Source organism: Aegilops tauschii, unplaced genomic scaffold (assembly GCF_002575655.3).
Source record: "Aegilops tauschii subsp. strangulata cultivar AL8/78 unplaced genomic scaffold, Aet v6.0 Super-Scaffold_244, whole genome shotgun sequence".
NCBI classification, from domain to species: Eukaryota; Viridiplantae; Streptophyta; class Magnoliopsida; order Poales; family Poaceae; genus Aegilops; species Aegilops tauschii.
In genome coordinates this window covers 884,014-896,742 of record NW_027332463.1, presented here as the reverse complement: position 1 = coordinate 896,742, position 12,729 = coordinate 884,014, and positions in this window count along the sequence as shown.

The following is a 12,729-nucleotide window of genomic DNA, read 5'->3' as shown; positions in this document are numbered from 1 at the left end:
CAGTGTCGTAGGAGTCGTCGTCGACGGTGGCGTCTGGCTCCTGGACTCCAGCATCTGGTTGCGACAACCAGATAGAAAGGAAAGGGGGAAAAGAGGGAGAGAAGCAACCGTGAGTACTCATCCAAAGTACTCGCAAGCAAGGAGCTACACTACATATGCATGGGTATATGTGTAAAGGGGCATATCAGTGGGCTGAACTGCAGAATGCCAGAATAAGAGGGGGATAGCTAATCCTGTCGAAGACTACGCTTCTGGCCATCTCCATCTTGCAGCTTGTAGAAGAGAGTAGGTTGAAGTCCTCCAAGTAGCATCGTATAACATAAACCTACCCGGCGATCCCCTCCTCGTCGCCCTGTTAGAGAGCGATCACCGGGTTATATCTGGCACTTGGAAGGGTGTGTTTTATTAAGTATCCAGTTCTAGTTGTCATAAGGTCAAGGTACAACTCCGGGTCGTCCTTTTACCGAGGGACACGGCTATTCGAATAGATAAACTTCCCTGCAGGGGTGCACCACATAACCCAACACGCTCGATCCCATTTGGCCGGACACACTTTCCTGGGTCATGCCCGGCCTCGTAAGATCAACACGTCGCAGCCCCACCTAAGCACAACAGAGAGGTCAGCACGCCGGTCTAACCCTATGCGCGCAGGGGTCTGGGCCCATCGCCCTATGCACACCTGCACGTTGCGTACGCGGCCGGAAGCAGACCTAGCCTAGTGGCGTTCCAGTCCAATCCGGCGCGCGCCACTCAGTCGCTGACGTCACGAAGGCTTCGGCTGATACCACGACGCCGGGATACCCATAACTACTCCCGCGTAGATGGTTAGTGCGTATAGACCAAATGGCCAGACTCAGATCAAATACCAAGAACTTGTTAAGCGTGTTATGTCGAAGTAACCACGGACGCCGTCCAGGACCAGGCCCACCTCTCACCTAGGCGGTCTCAACCTGCCCTGTCGCTCCGCCACAAAGATCCACTTGCGGGTACTCCTACGAGCCGACCCGACTTTATTTACCACATGTGTCATGTATAGAGTATATAAGCATATACCCGTGATCACCGCCCAGGTGATCACGGCCCGATAGTATAGCACAGCAGACGGACAAGAATGTAGGGCCACTGATGGAAAACTAGCATCCTATACTAAGCATGTAGGATTGCAGGTAAAGGTAGCAACAGTAGTAGCAAGGGCAGGCTATGCATCAGTATAGGATTAACGGAAAGCAGTAACATGCTACACTACTCTAATGCAAGCAGTATAGAGAAGAATAGGCGATATCTGGTGATCAAGGGGGGGGGGCTTGCCTGGTTGCTCTGGCAAGAAGGGTTCGTCGTTGATGTAGTCGATCACAGGGGTACCGGCAGCGGTCTCAGGGTCTACCGGAAAGAAGTAACGGAGGGGGAAGACAATAAATAACAGAGTAATCAAAGCATCACAAAGCGTAACATGGCAATACACGGTGCTAGAGGTGACCTAACGCAGTATCAGGTACTACTGGAGAAGGGGGCAAACATCCAGGAAAGTATTCCCGGTGTTTCGCGTTTTCGGACGGGCGGACCGGAGGCAAAATGTTGCATGTTCGCTATGCTAGGGACGTGTGGTGAACGAATGGACTGCGTATCCGGATTTGTCTCGTCGTTCTGAGAAACTTTCATATATAAATTATTTCTATCTGACTTACGGTTTATTTTATATGATTTTCCAAAGTTTTATTGATTTTCTGAAATTACAGATTTATTTTAATTCGAAAATTAAACAGGAAATTGCTAGGTGCACATGGTGCACTGCACCCAGAGTGCACCAGAGGGGCTGACTGGTGGGACCAGTCAACTGCACAGACAACAGTTGACTGGTACACCTTGACCAGTCAAAGTGGCCGCCTAGCCCCACTTGTAAGTGACTCAGGGGGAGTTTTATTTAATCTAATGTTTTAGCTTAAGTTAATGGCCTTGGGCCCAGGTGTCAGTGGGGTTAGTGGGGGTGATTAGTAGCTAATCTAAGTGCCACGTCAGCGGCGCACTGGCGCGCTAACGACGGCGAGGCGGGGTACGCCGGCGACGACCGTGCGGTCGCCTCCGACCTCGGTTTGCCGCGCGGTCGTGTGCGTCAGGAAGCTGGCGAGGTGGCGCGTCGACTGGGACCGGTGGCGTCGCCGGAGTTAGCCGGAGCTGGCCGGAACGGCGACGAAGAGCAGCGGTGGCGTTCGGGGAGGGGTGCAACGTCAGCGCTACGGGGCAGAGGTGAGGCGTGCGAGTGTGCGTCGTGCTCCTGGGAGCACCAGGAGAACGGTGCTGGGGTCGGGCGAGGCCCACGACGGCCATGGACGCGTCGGCGGAGCTCATCGGCGGCGGTGGGGGTACGGGCATGTCGCAACTACGCGTGCAAGCTCGAAATCAAGCCCGGGAAAAGGGGGAGAAGGAGCGTGCGCTCACAGTGAGGACGAGGTGCTGCTGGGCTTAATCCGGGGCGGAGTGACGACGGCGAATCGAGGCGGCGAATGGTGGCGGCCGGAGGATGAAGAAGGTCCCGCTCCACTCGCTGCCGTGGCGCCGAGCTCGCACGGGGGCGCCTGGACGACGTATGGGAGGCAGACGGAGCTCATGGACTGGATCTCGGAGCGCGGGGTCGACGTTAGCCGCGGCGGCGAGCAAAACCATGGCGACGGCGGCTCGGCAGTGCGCGGGGAGGAAGCAAAGGCGAGGGGGAGAACGAGAGGGGCGGCGGAGTGAGGAGCTAGGGTTAGCAGGAGGGAGAGGGGGCTTTTTGTACTGAGGGGGAGCTCGTGGATGGCTTCCACGCAGGGCTCGGGTGGCCATGGCCGGGGGGATGAGCGCCACGATCCCCCTGCCTCCCTGTAGCAGAGGAAGGGGACGAGGGGGTGGGCTGGCCCCTTTTGGCTAGATGGGCCAAGTGGCCCAGGAGGCTCTCTTTTTGTTTTAATTTTTGTTTAGCCTTATCCTTTTTCTTATTTTTCTTTTCTGATTTAATTTTATTTCCCAAATTGTTTTAGTTTTGTAAAATATTCATTTAATACCTAAAATAGTAACATTAATTATACCACTGCCACAATAACTTTGGAACCTAGCTAAAGTAGTTTAGTATTTTATAAAATATAATAGGGGTATAACTAATTGTTTTTGCTGCTGTTGTCATCACTTTAGGGTATTTAATTATTTTAAAAAGATGTTGTTTCTCCACCAATATCATCCATGATTTATTTGTCATATTAACAACATTTTATTTTTAATATTTGAAAATATTTTATTGTTTGCTTGATTTTGAATTTGAATTCGAACCAGTTTCGAACTAACTCGAGATTAGCAACTATAATCGAGGTGACGTGGCATCATTAGCAGAGGTTCACTGTAGCTTAATTATCCGGGCGTCACATAATCCTAGTCTGATAATTTGGATACATGTCCATCACCGCGGATTGCATGTACCGCTCCACCTTCCATCCACTCACCTTCATGACCAACTGCACGGTATAACAAGCAAAAGGGTTATAATATAAATAATGCATGCTTCAAAGTCATATATATATATATATATATAAAATTTTGGCATGACCTTGCCTAAAAATAGGACATATTGAGTTTGCTCAAAATTCACCGAAACGGAAATAAATCGACATTTCGGCAAAACATAAGCAACTCGAGGGCATATGTCACTCGCACAAATCTCTCCATATATATATATCCCAAACACACATATTCTCATTCACACATATATTCTCATTCTTGAAATGAACAACTTTTTACTCACCTATATATCTCCCGAGAGAGATCGAGAGCACGCGGTTAATTAGATGATGAGAGAGAATGATCGAGAGAGCACGTGTGGTTGGCTAAATTGCTAGCTAGATCTAGTTGTTGGGGAGGAGAGGTGAATCTAGCTAGCTAACTAATGGAGAGGGGTTATGGTGGAGGGGGGCATTAATGGGGGAGATAAGAGAGGTGTAGGAGAAAGAGAGAGGCCATTTATGGAGGAGGGTGCCATTAATGAGGAGAGAAGAGAGGTAGGAGGAAGAGAGAAGAAGAGCAACAATGGTGGAGAGTGGAGAGGGGAGAGGGGAAAGGAGGGGTAGAGAGGGCAAAGTGGGGGAGAGGAGGGGGAGGGGGTGGAAAAGGTGGCACCAGCCGCAACTAGCAGTAGCGCTGCTTAGCAAAACGCGCTGCTGCTATGGGACTTAGTAGTAGCGCTCACCAGGAAAAGCGCTACTAATAAGTGGGGCCCATTAGCAGTAGTGGCGCAGTAAAACCAAGCGCTACTACTAAACTGTTAGTAGTAGCGCTTGGTTCTGTACAGCGCTACAACTACGGCGATCGTCGGTGGCCTCGTCTGGTCCCACATAGTAGTAGCGCGTTTTCGCTACCGAGCACTACTACTATAGAGTTACTAGTAGCGTCTGCCAGGAAAAGCGCTACTGCTAAATAGCAGCAGCGGTTACTATTTTACATCGGTACTACTATGCTAATGTGTATAAGCATTTTCCTAGTAGTGCGTCCACAGTTTACGCCTCCGGTCATATTCACATAGTGCTTAGGCGAAGCCCTGCGCGGATCACTTCACCATCACCGTCACCACGCCGTCGTGCTGACTGAACTCTCCCTCGACACTTTGCTGGATCAAGAGTTCGAGGGACGTCATCGAGCTGAACGTGTGCAGAACTCGGAGGTGCCGTACGTTCGGTGCTTGATCGGTCGGAATGAGAATAAGTTTGACTACATCAACCGCGTTGTCAAACGCTTCCGCTTTCGGTCTACGAGGGTACGTGGACACACTCTCCCCCTCTCGTTGCTATGCATCTCCTAGATAGATCTTGCGTGAGCATAGGAAATTTTTGAAATTTCATGCTACGTTCCCCAACAGTGGTCTGCATCGGCGACATATGGAAGATGATGAATCGTGTGATGAGCTCGTGGTTGGCTTGTATGGTTTCCTCCTTTGACATCTTAGTCGTGCTAGTGTGCCAGATCTAGAGTCCAATGGCGCATCCCGGGTGTTGCCCTGATCTAATTCGTTCAACAGCAATGGCTTCGCCTTTGTTGATGTGTAAGTAGAAAAGAGAGAGAGAGGGAGAGAGAGAGAGCGAATGATCAATGAACGGTGTTTCTCATTGATTAATGACTGGGTATTTATACCCTGATTACAAGGTAGTTAGAGTTACAATGTCAGTAATTACAACCGACTTAAACAACCGACTTAAGAATTGATTATTAGGATTAAATTAATCCTTAACACCCCCCTAATCTATGCTAGTCTAATACGCATCATATTGATAAAGACTCCTCCCAGTATGTGTTTGCCTTGAGAATGTTCATCGTCTTCATTTTGAGAAAGACTCCTCCAAAAACCCTGTGGGAAAAACCTGAGGAGAATAATGCAAATATGTTGCTAAAACTCCTTTAAACCCAGTGGGAAAAATAATAAGGAGAAAATGATGCAACATATAATGATTATTGTCTCTTAACTCAGATGAGAAAAACCTTTGAAGAAGGAGAAAACTCGCTTGTGTGTTTAGAGAACAATAAATATGCTTTGTATACTTTCCTTTAAAAACCCTAATGAGGAAAAACTTGAAAGTATTGCATATGATCTTAAAAAGATATTGCCTCATTAAAAACCATTATGAGAATCTTTGAGAGAAAACTCATACGGGAAAAAGAGTGCAATCTGACATGCCATTGAAAACTTTAAAACCCAGTGGGAAAATATACGGAGAAAATGATATGGCATATGTGAACACTTGTATCTATATTGTCTCGTTAAAAACCATTTTATGAGAAACCATGAGGGAAAAACTCATGAAGGGAAAAAAGTACAATATATGCAATCTGATGATTGTTAATAGGTTATAGTTTGGGAGATTACTCCCCCTAAACTTTGCAAATCTGGAGGATGTGTCATACCAATTCCATTGACATGATCATGACATTGTGAATAATCTATAGGATTTTCACAGTATTTTGTTTGCAAATTATTTCATCACTTTTCTATAGTTCGTGAGGATGAGTAACTTCAAGCAATGTGCTTTTATGATATTTCTCTTCATATAACCTGCAGGTATTAAGTAACACAAGTGGAAGCATCTTGAGAAATCAAGTTATGTGATTTTGATGAATCTCAACCACATGATTTTGAGTGTGGTTTATCATTCCACCGAGCCATGCATATTTTGTAATGCTTTTAGATAAAGCAATTATGCCATAACAATAAGTGGAAGTAGTCATTAGAGTCTATTTAGATGACTTCTATGAGAAGACTATTCCGATGAATTCAGTCATTAATGTGGCATTGTTGGGATCAAATAAAGAGCCAATATCATTTCATATATCATGGTCATATCTTGATTCTCCTGATGGAATTGCCCAAGATTTATTGTGAGCTTGAGATATAAGTGGATATTTCTTATATCAACCATATACCTTTGTTGGGGGTTGCACTCTAAACAAAGATAGCAAATATAGTGTCAGGCCAGACGTAGTTTGCAATTATATGAGTGCGTTGGTATTAGTGAGATGTAGTACCTTAGGTCCTGATATCACTTCATTATCACCCCTAGATATGAATGGATTTGTACCCTACCAAGGCAGTATGACCATACATGTCCTTTATTGTTATCGTATATCCGTATTGAACTTCTCATATATACTTTGGATAGATGTAGACTGATATGTATTCTTGAGAGAATGCTCAAGTGGTAAGATTAAGCTAAATTTGGTTGAATCCAAATTTTCCGTCTTAAGATGATTCTTTGTACGTTTAGGTCTTGTATAGACATTGATGATGAGGTCATCAATATACACTGAGGTGATTGATGGTAGCTGGAACTACGTCGGTACTTCCCCGGAGAGGGAGGGATGATGTAGCACAGCGATGGTAGGTATTTCCCTCAGTTATGAAACCAAGGTATTGAACCAGTAGGAGAACCAAGCAACACAACGTAAACAACACCTGCACACAAACAACAACACCTCGCAACCCGACGAGTTAAAGGGGTTGTCAATCCTTTCCGGGGTACGGCGCCTCAAGATAGGCAAGCGGACGTGAGGTAAATTTTAGTAGATTGATAGATCGAACGCCAAATAAAATAAATAAAGATAAAACACAGCAAGGTATTTTTGTATTTTTTGGTTTAATAGATCTGAATAAAAATGCAAAGGAAAAGTAGATCGCAAGGCAAATATATGAGAAAGAAGACCCGGGGCCGTAGGTTTCACTAGTGGCTTCTCTAGAGAAAAATAGCAAACGGTGGGTAAACAAATTACTGTTGGGCAATTGATAGAACTTCAAATAATTATGACGATATCCAGGCAATGATCATTACATAGGCATCACGTCCAAGATTAGTAGACCGACTCCTGCCTGCATCTACTACTAACACTCCACACATCGACCGCTATCCAGCATGCATCTAGTGTGCTAAGTTCATGGAAAAACGGAGTAATGCAATAAGAACGATGACATGATGTAGACAAGATCCGTTTATCTATATGGCGGTAGATATAGAACTTGTCTTTTTATCCTTAGTAGCAACGATACATACGTGTCGTTTCCCTTTCTGTCACTAGGATCGAGCACCGTAAGATCGAACCCACTGACGGGCACCTCTTCCCATTGCAAGATAAATAGATCAAGTTGGCCAAACAAAACCCAAATATTGGAGAAGAAATATGAGGCTATAAGAGATCATGCATATAAGGGATCAAAGAAACTGAAATAACTTTCATGGATATAAAAAGATATGACTGATCATAAACTCGAAGTTCATCAGATCCCAACAAACACACCGCAAAAGAGTTACATCATATGGATCTCCAAGAGACCATTGTATTGAGAATTCAGCGAGAGAGAGAGAGAAAGCCATCTAGCTACTAACTACGGACCCGAAGGTCTACAAGGAACTACTCACGCATCATCGGAGAGGCACTAATGGAAGTGGTGAACCCCTCCGTGATGGTGTCTAGATTGGATCTGGTGGTTCTGGACTCGGTGGCGGCTGGATGAATATTTCGTTGACTCCCCTAGGGTTCTGGTATTTTTGGCGTATTTATAGAGCCAAGAGGCGGTCCGGGGTGGTACCCGAGGTGGGCACAACCCACCAGGGGGTGCCAGGGCCTCCTAGCGCGCCCTGGTGGGTTGTCCCCTCCTCGGGACTCCCCCTAGGTGCAACCAGGGCCCATCTGCTTCCTTTTGGCCCATAAAAAATCATCATGGAATTTCGTGGCATTTGGACTCCGTTTGATATCGATTCCTGCGATGTAAAAAACATGGAAAAAAGAACAACTTGCACTTGGCACTATGTCAATAGGTTAGTACCAAAAAATGGTATAACATGACTATAAAATGATCATAAAACATCCAAGATTGATAATAAAACAACATGGAACAATCAAAAATTATAGATACGTTGGAGACGTATCATCATCCCCAAGCTTAACTCCTACTCGTCCTCGAGTAGGTAAGTGATAAAAACATAATTTTTGATGTGGAGTGCTGTTCATCAAGTCATATCATATTCTTTTCTTTATAGCATGGACATTTGTACTTTTTATGTGATACAAAGCAATAGTCTAGTTTTGACATAATAATTTAGATACTCAAGCATATCAACAAGCAACCATGTCTTTCAAAATATCAATGCTAAAACAAGTTATCCCTAGCCCATCATGCTCAAACATTGATCCATTCATGAAACACACTCGAATATTAACTACACCCAATACTTGAGCATGATCATATTGCCTCCTTGAGGGAGTCCTGGACTAAGGGGTCCTCGGGCGTCCGGCCTGTTGGACATGGGCCGAACTAATGGGCTGTGAAGATGCAAGACCGAAGACTCTCTCCCGTGTCCGGATGGGACTCTCCTTGGCGTGGAAGGCAAGCTTGGTGACCACATATGAAGATTCCTTTCTCTGTAATCGACTTTGTACAACCCTAGTCCCCTCCGGTGTCTATATAAACTGGAGGGCTTAGTCCGGAAACGGATAGAGTCATATAGGCTAGACTTCTAGGGTTTTAGCCATTACGATCTCGTGGTAGATCAACTCTTGTAATACTCATATTCATCAAGATCAATCAAGCAGGAAGTAGGGTATTACCTCCATAGAGAGGGCCCGAACCTGGGTAAACATTGTGTCCCCTGTCTCCTATTACCATCAACCTTAGACGCACAGTTCGGGACCCCCTACCCGAGATCTGCCGGTTTTGACACTGACATTGGTGCTTTCATTGAGAGTTCCACTGTGCCGTCCTCAAAAGGTTTGATGGCTCCTTCAATCGTCAACAACGATGCCGTCCAAGGGGAAACCTTCCTCCCCGGACAAATCTTCGTGTTCGGCGGCTTCACACTGCGCGCTAACTCGCTTGGCCATCTGGAGCAGATCGACAGCTACGCCCCTGGCCATCAGGTCAGATTTGGGAGCTTCAACTATGTCGCGGACATTCGCGGATATTTGATCTTCGACGGATTCGAGACCACGGCAGCCGCTCCCTATCCCTACGATGAACATGACTTAAATCTGTCATCGAACCATACTCAGGAAATTGCACATGTAGCCGCTCTCGCCTTAGATCCGGAGCAGATCGCACCATCCGAGGACGGGAAGCTCAACCCCGCCTCGGAAGCCGCAGACTACGCGGCGTTGGAGCCGCACACAGACCTAACCTTGGGTGATATCTGTGTCTCCAGAACCTCGGACTCGTTTCCGGTGATAAGTTCCGAACCATGTGCGTCCGCTTATGTCGAGCCGGATCGGTCATCGATCGCCGAATTCAGCACCGCGGACATGTTCCGGCACTCGCCTTTAGGCGACGTGCTGAACTCGTTAAAAAATCTATCCTTAGCGGGGGACCCACAGCCGAACTATGTCCGGTTCGAACTGGAGGCTGATGACGGGGAATTTCGCTTCCCACCCACCACCCACTACATAGCAACTGTCGAGGACTTAACCGACATGCTCGATTACGGCTCCGGAGACGTCGATGGTATGGACGATGATGCAGATGAGGAGCATGGCCAAAACCCGCCGTTTACCGGACGCTGGACGACCACTTCTTCGTACGACGTATACATGATGGATACACCCAAAGAGAATAACGGCGAGGACAAGGAAAATCCAGTTGAGGATGAGCCTCCTAAGACACAACCAAAGCGCCGGCGTCAGCGGCGCTGCTCTAAATCCCGCCGCAGCAAGGACAGCAACACCGGCAGAGGAGACGATCACACTCTGGACGGTGCCGAAGACAGAGAAGATCCCGACGAACAAACGGCCGAACAGGACGATCGGAAAGATGGGCAAGTTAGCCCTGATGAACAGGCCATAAACGACGACTCGGAGGGCAACACTTAGCTTCCACCCTTCGAGGATGAGACGAGCCTTGGCAACGAGGATTTTATCGTGCCCGAGGAACCTCTCGAGCAAGAGCGCTTTAAGCGCCAGCTAATAGCCACTGCAAGGAGCCTGAAAAAGAAGCAGTAGCAGCTTCAAGCTGATCAGGATCTGCTCAACGATAGATGGACTGATGTCCTGGCAGCCGAAGAATACGGCCTTAAGCGCCCAGCCAAAAGTTACCCGAAGCGCAAATTGCTGCCTCAGTTTGATGACGAGGCGCCGGAGCCCGTACCAACATCGCGCAATGCGGCTGACCGACCACCACGCGGTCGGGATAAAGCGACAACTGAAGCCGAACTCCAGACCGCCCCACCTCACCATAAAGGCAGGGACAAAACAGCTCGGGGTTACACATATGACCTTCGGCACGACCTGGATAGTAGAGCAGGACATACAAGATCGATCTATGGATCGCGAGGACGTGCCTCGACACGCGATGACGGCTACCTATTCGGACGTGACAAACCTAGTCACGCCCGGGCCGAAAATCGCAGACGGACTCCATCGGAGCTACGTCGCGATGTGGCCCGATATAGAGGCGCCGCACACCCTGTTTGCTTCACTGACGAAGTAATGGATCATGAATTCCCAGAAGGGTTTAAACCCGTAAATATCAAATCGTATGATGGAACAACCGATCCCGCGGTATGGATCGAGGATTTTATTCTCCACATCCATATGGCCCGCGGAGATGATCTTCACGCCATCAAATACCTCCCACTAAAACTGAAAGGGCCTGCTCGGCACTAGTTAAACAGTCTACCTGAAAATTCTATTGGCAGCTGGGAGGACTTGGAAGAAGCCTTCCTTGACAACTTCCAAGGTACATATGTCCGGCCACCAGATGCCGATGACTTAAGCCACATAGTTCAACAGCCTGGAGAGTCAGCCAGGAAATTCTGGACTAGGTTCCTAACTAAAAAGAACCAGATCGTCGACTGTTCGGATGCCGAAACCCTAGCGGCCTTTAAACATAGCATCCATGACGAATGGCTCACCCGCCACCTCGGCCAGGAAAGTCGAAGTCCATGGCAGCCCTCACTGCACTCATGACCCGCTTTTGTGCGGGTGAGGATAGTTGGCTGGCCCGTAGCAAAAACACAGCAAGTGAAATGGGCACCTCCGAGGTCAAAAATAGCAACGGCAAGCTCCGATGCAGCAGACACAAACGCCGAAGCAATGGTGACAACACGATGACACGACAGTCAACGCCGGATTCAGTGGCTCCAAGTCCGGTCAGCGGAAGACGCCATATAAAAGAAACAATCAGGGACCATCCAGCTTGGACCACATACTCATCGTCCGTGCCAGATCCATGGCACCCCCAGACAAACCAGCCAATCATACCAATAGAGATTGTTGGGTTTTTAAACAGGCAGGCAAGTTAAATGCCGAGAACAATTAAAAGGGGTCGCAAAGCGAGGACGATGACGAGGAGCCCCAGCAACCAAACACAAGGGGACAAAAGAAGTTTCCACCTCAGGTCAAAACGGTGAACATGATATATGCTACACACAAGCATGATGGTTTCGGTAGGGAACCAGCCACCTTTGGGGACGAAACGATATCCATTGCCTCTTATTGCTTTCAAAAAAATTCTGGTGTCAACATAGAACAATAGGAGTGTTGTGTTTACTTTTGGAATTTTTCGGGGTTCGTTTGGACATTTTTATACATTAACTGGGTTTTCTAGGCATTTCATGTGCATAATTCAATTTTTTTGAGAGGGAACTGTGAGTTAACAGCCCCACAGTATTTTATTAAAACTCAACCAACAAAGAACAAAAGGTTCTGGTAGGTAATGTTAGGCTACTTACCTATGGTCCTATGTACATAATTACATGCTTGGTTACATAATTACAAGAGGCCAACTAGGGCAAAGAATTAATCCAAAGCAACAACATAGGTTTTAAACTAGGCTTTAATATGTGGGATAGCAGGGTAATATCATGGATGAAATTCCTCCTCCATGCTGCAAAGGTATGCCTCTCATTTCTGAAGATTCGTCCATTCCTCAATAACCAAACATTCCAGGCAACTAGGTAAACAACCTCTTTGAAGAAAGGTTGGCCAAAGATTTTCCTGGCAGCAATAAGGCACTCTGAAGGAGACAAACCAGCTAGCCACTGAATGTGCAAGTTGTTCCAGACCCTTGAGCTGAATTGACAGGTAAAGAATAGATGGTCTCTGTCCTCATGTGCTTGAGCATGACATAAAGGGCAAGTGTTGTCCTCCTGAGGCGATCTCCAGTGCCTCCTAACTGGAAAATCTCTGGTGTTTAGCCTATCATTAAGCATTAACCATGCAAAAATCTTGATTTTCATTGTT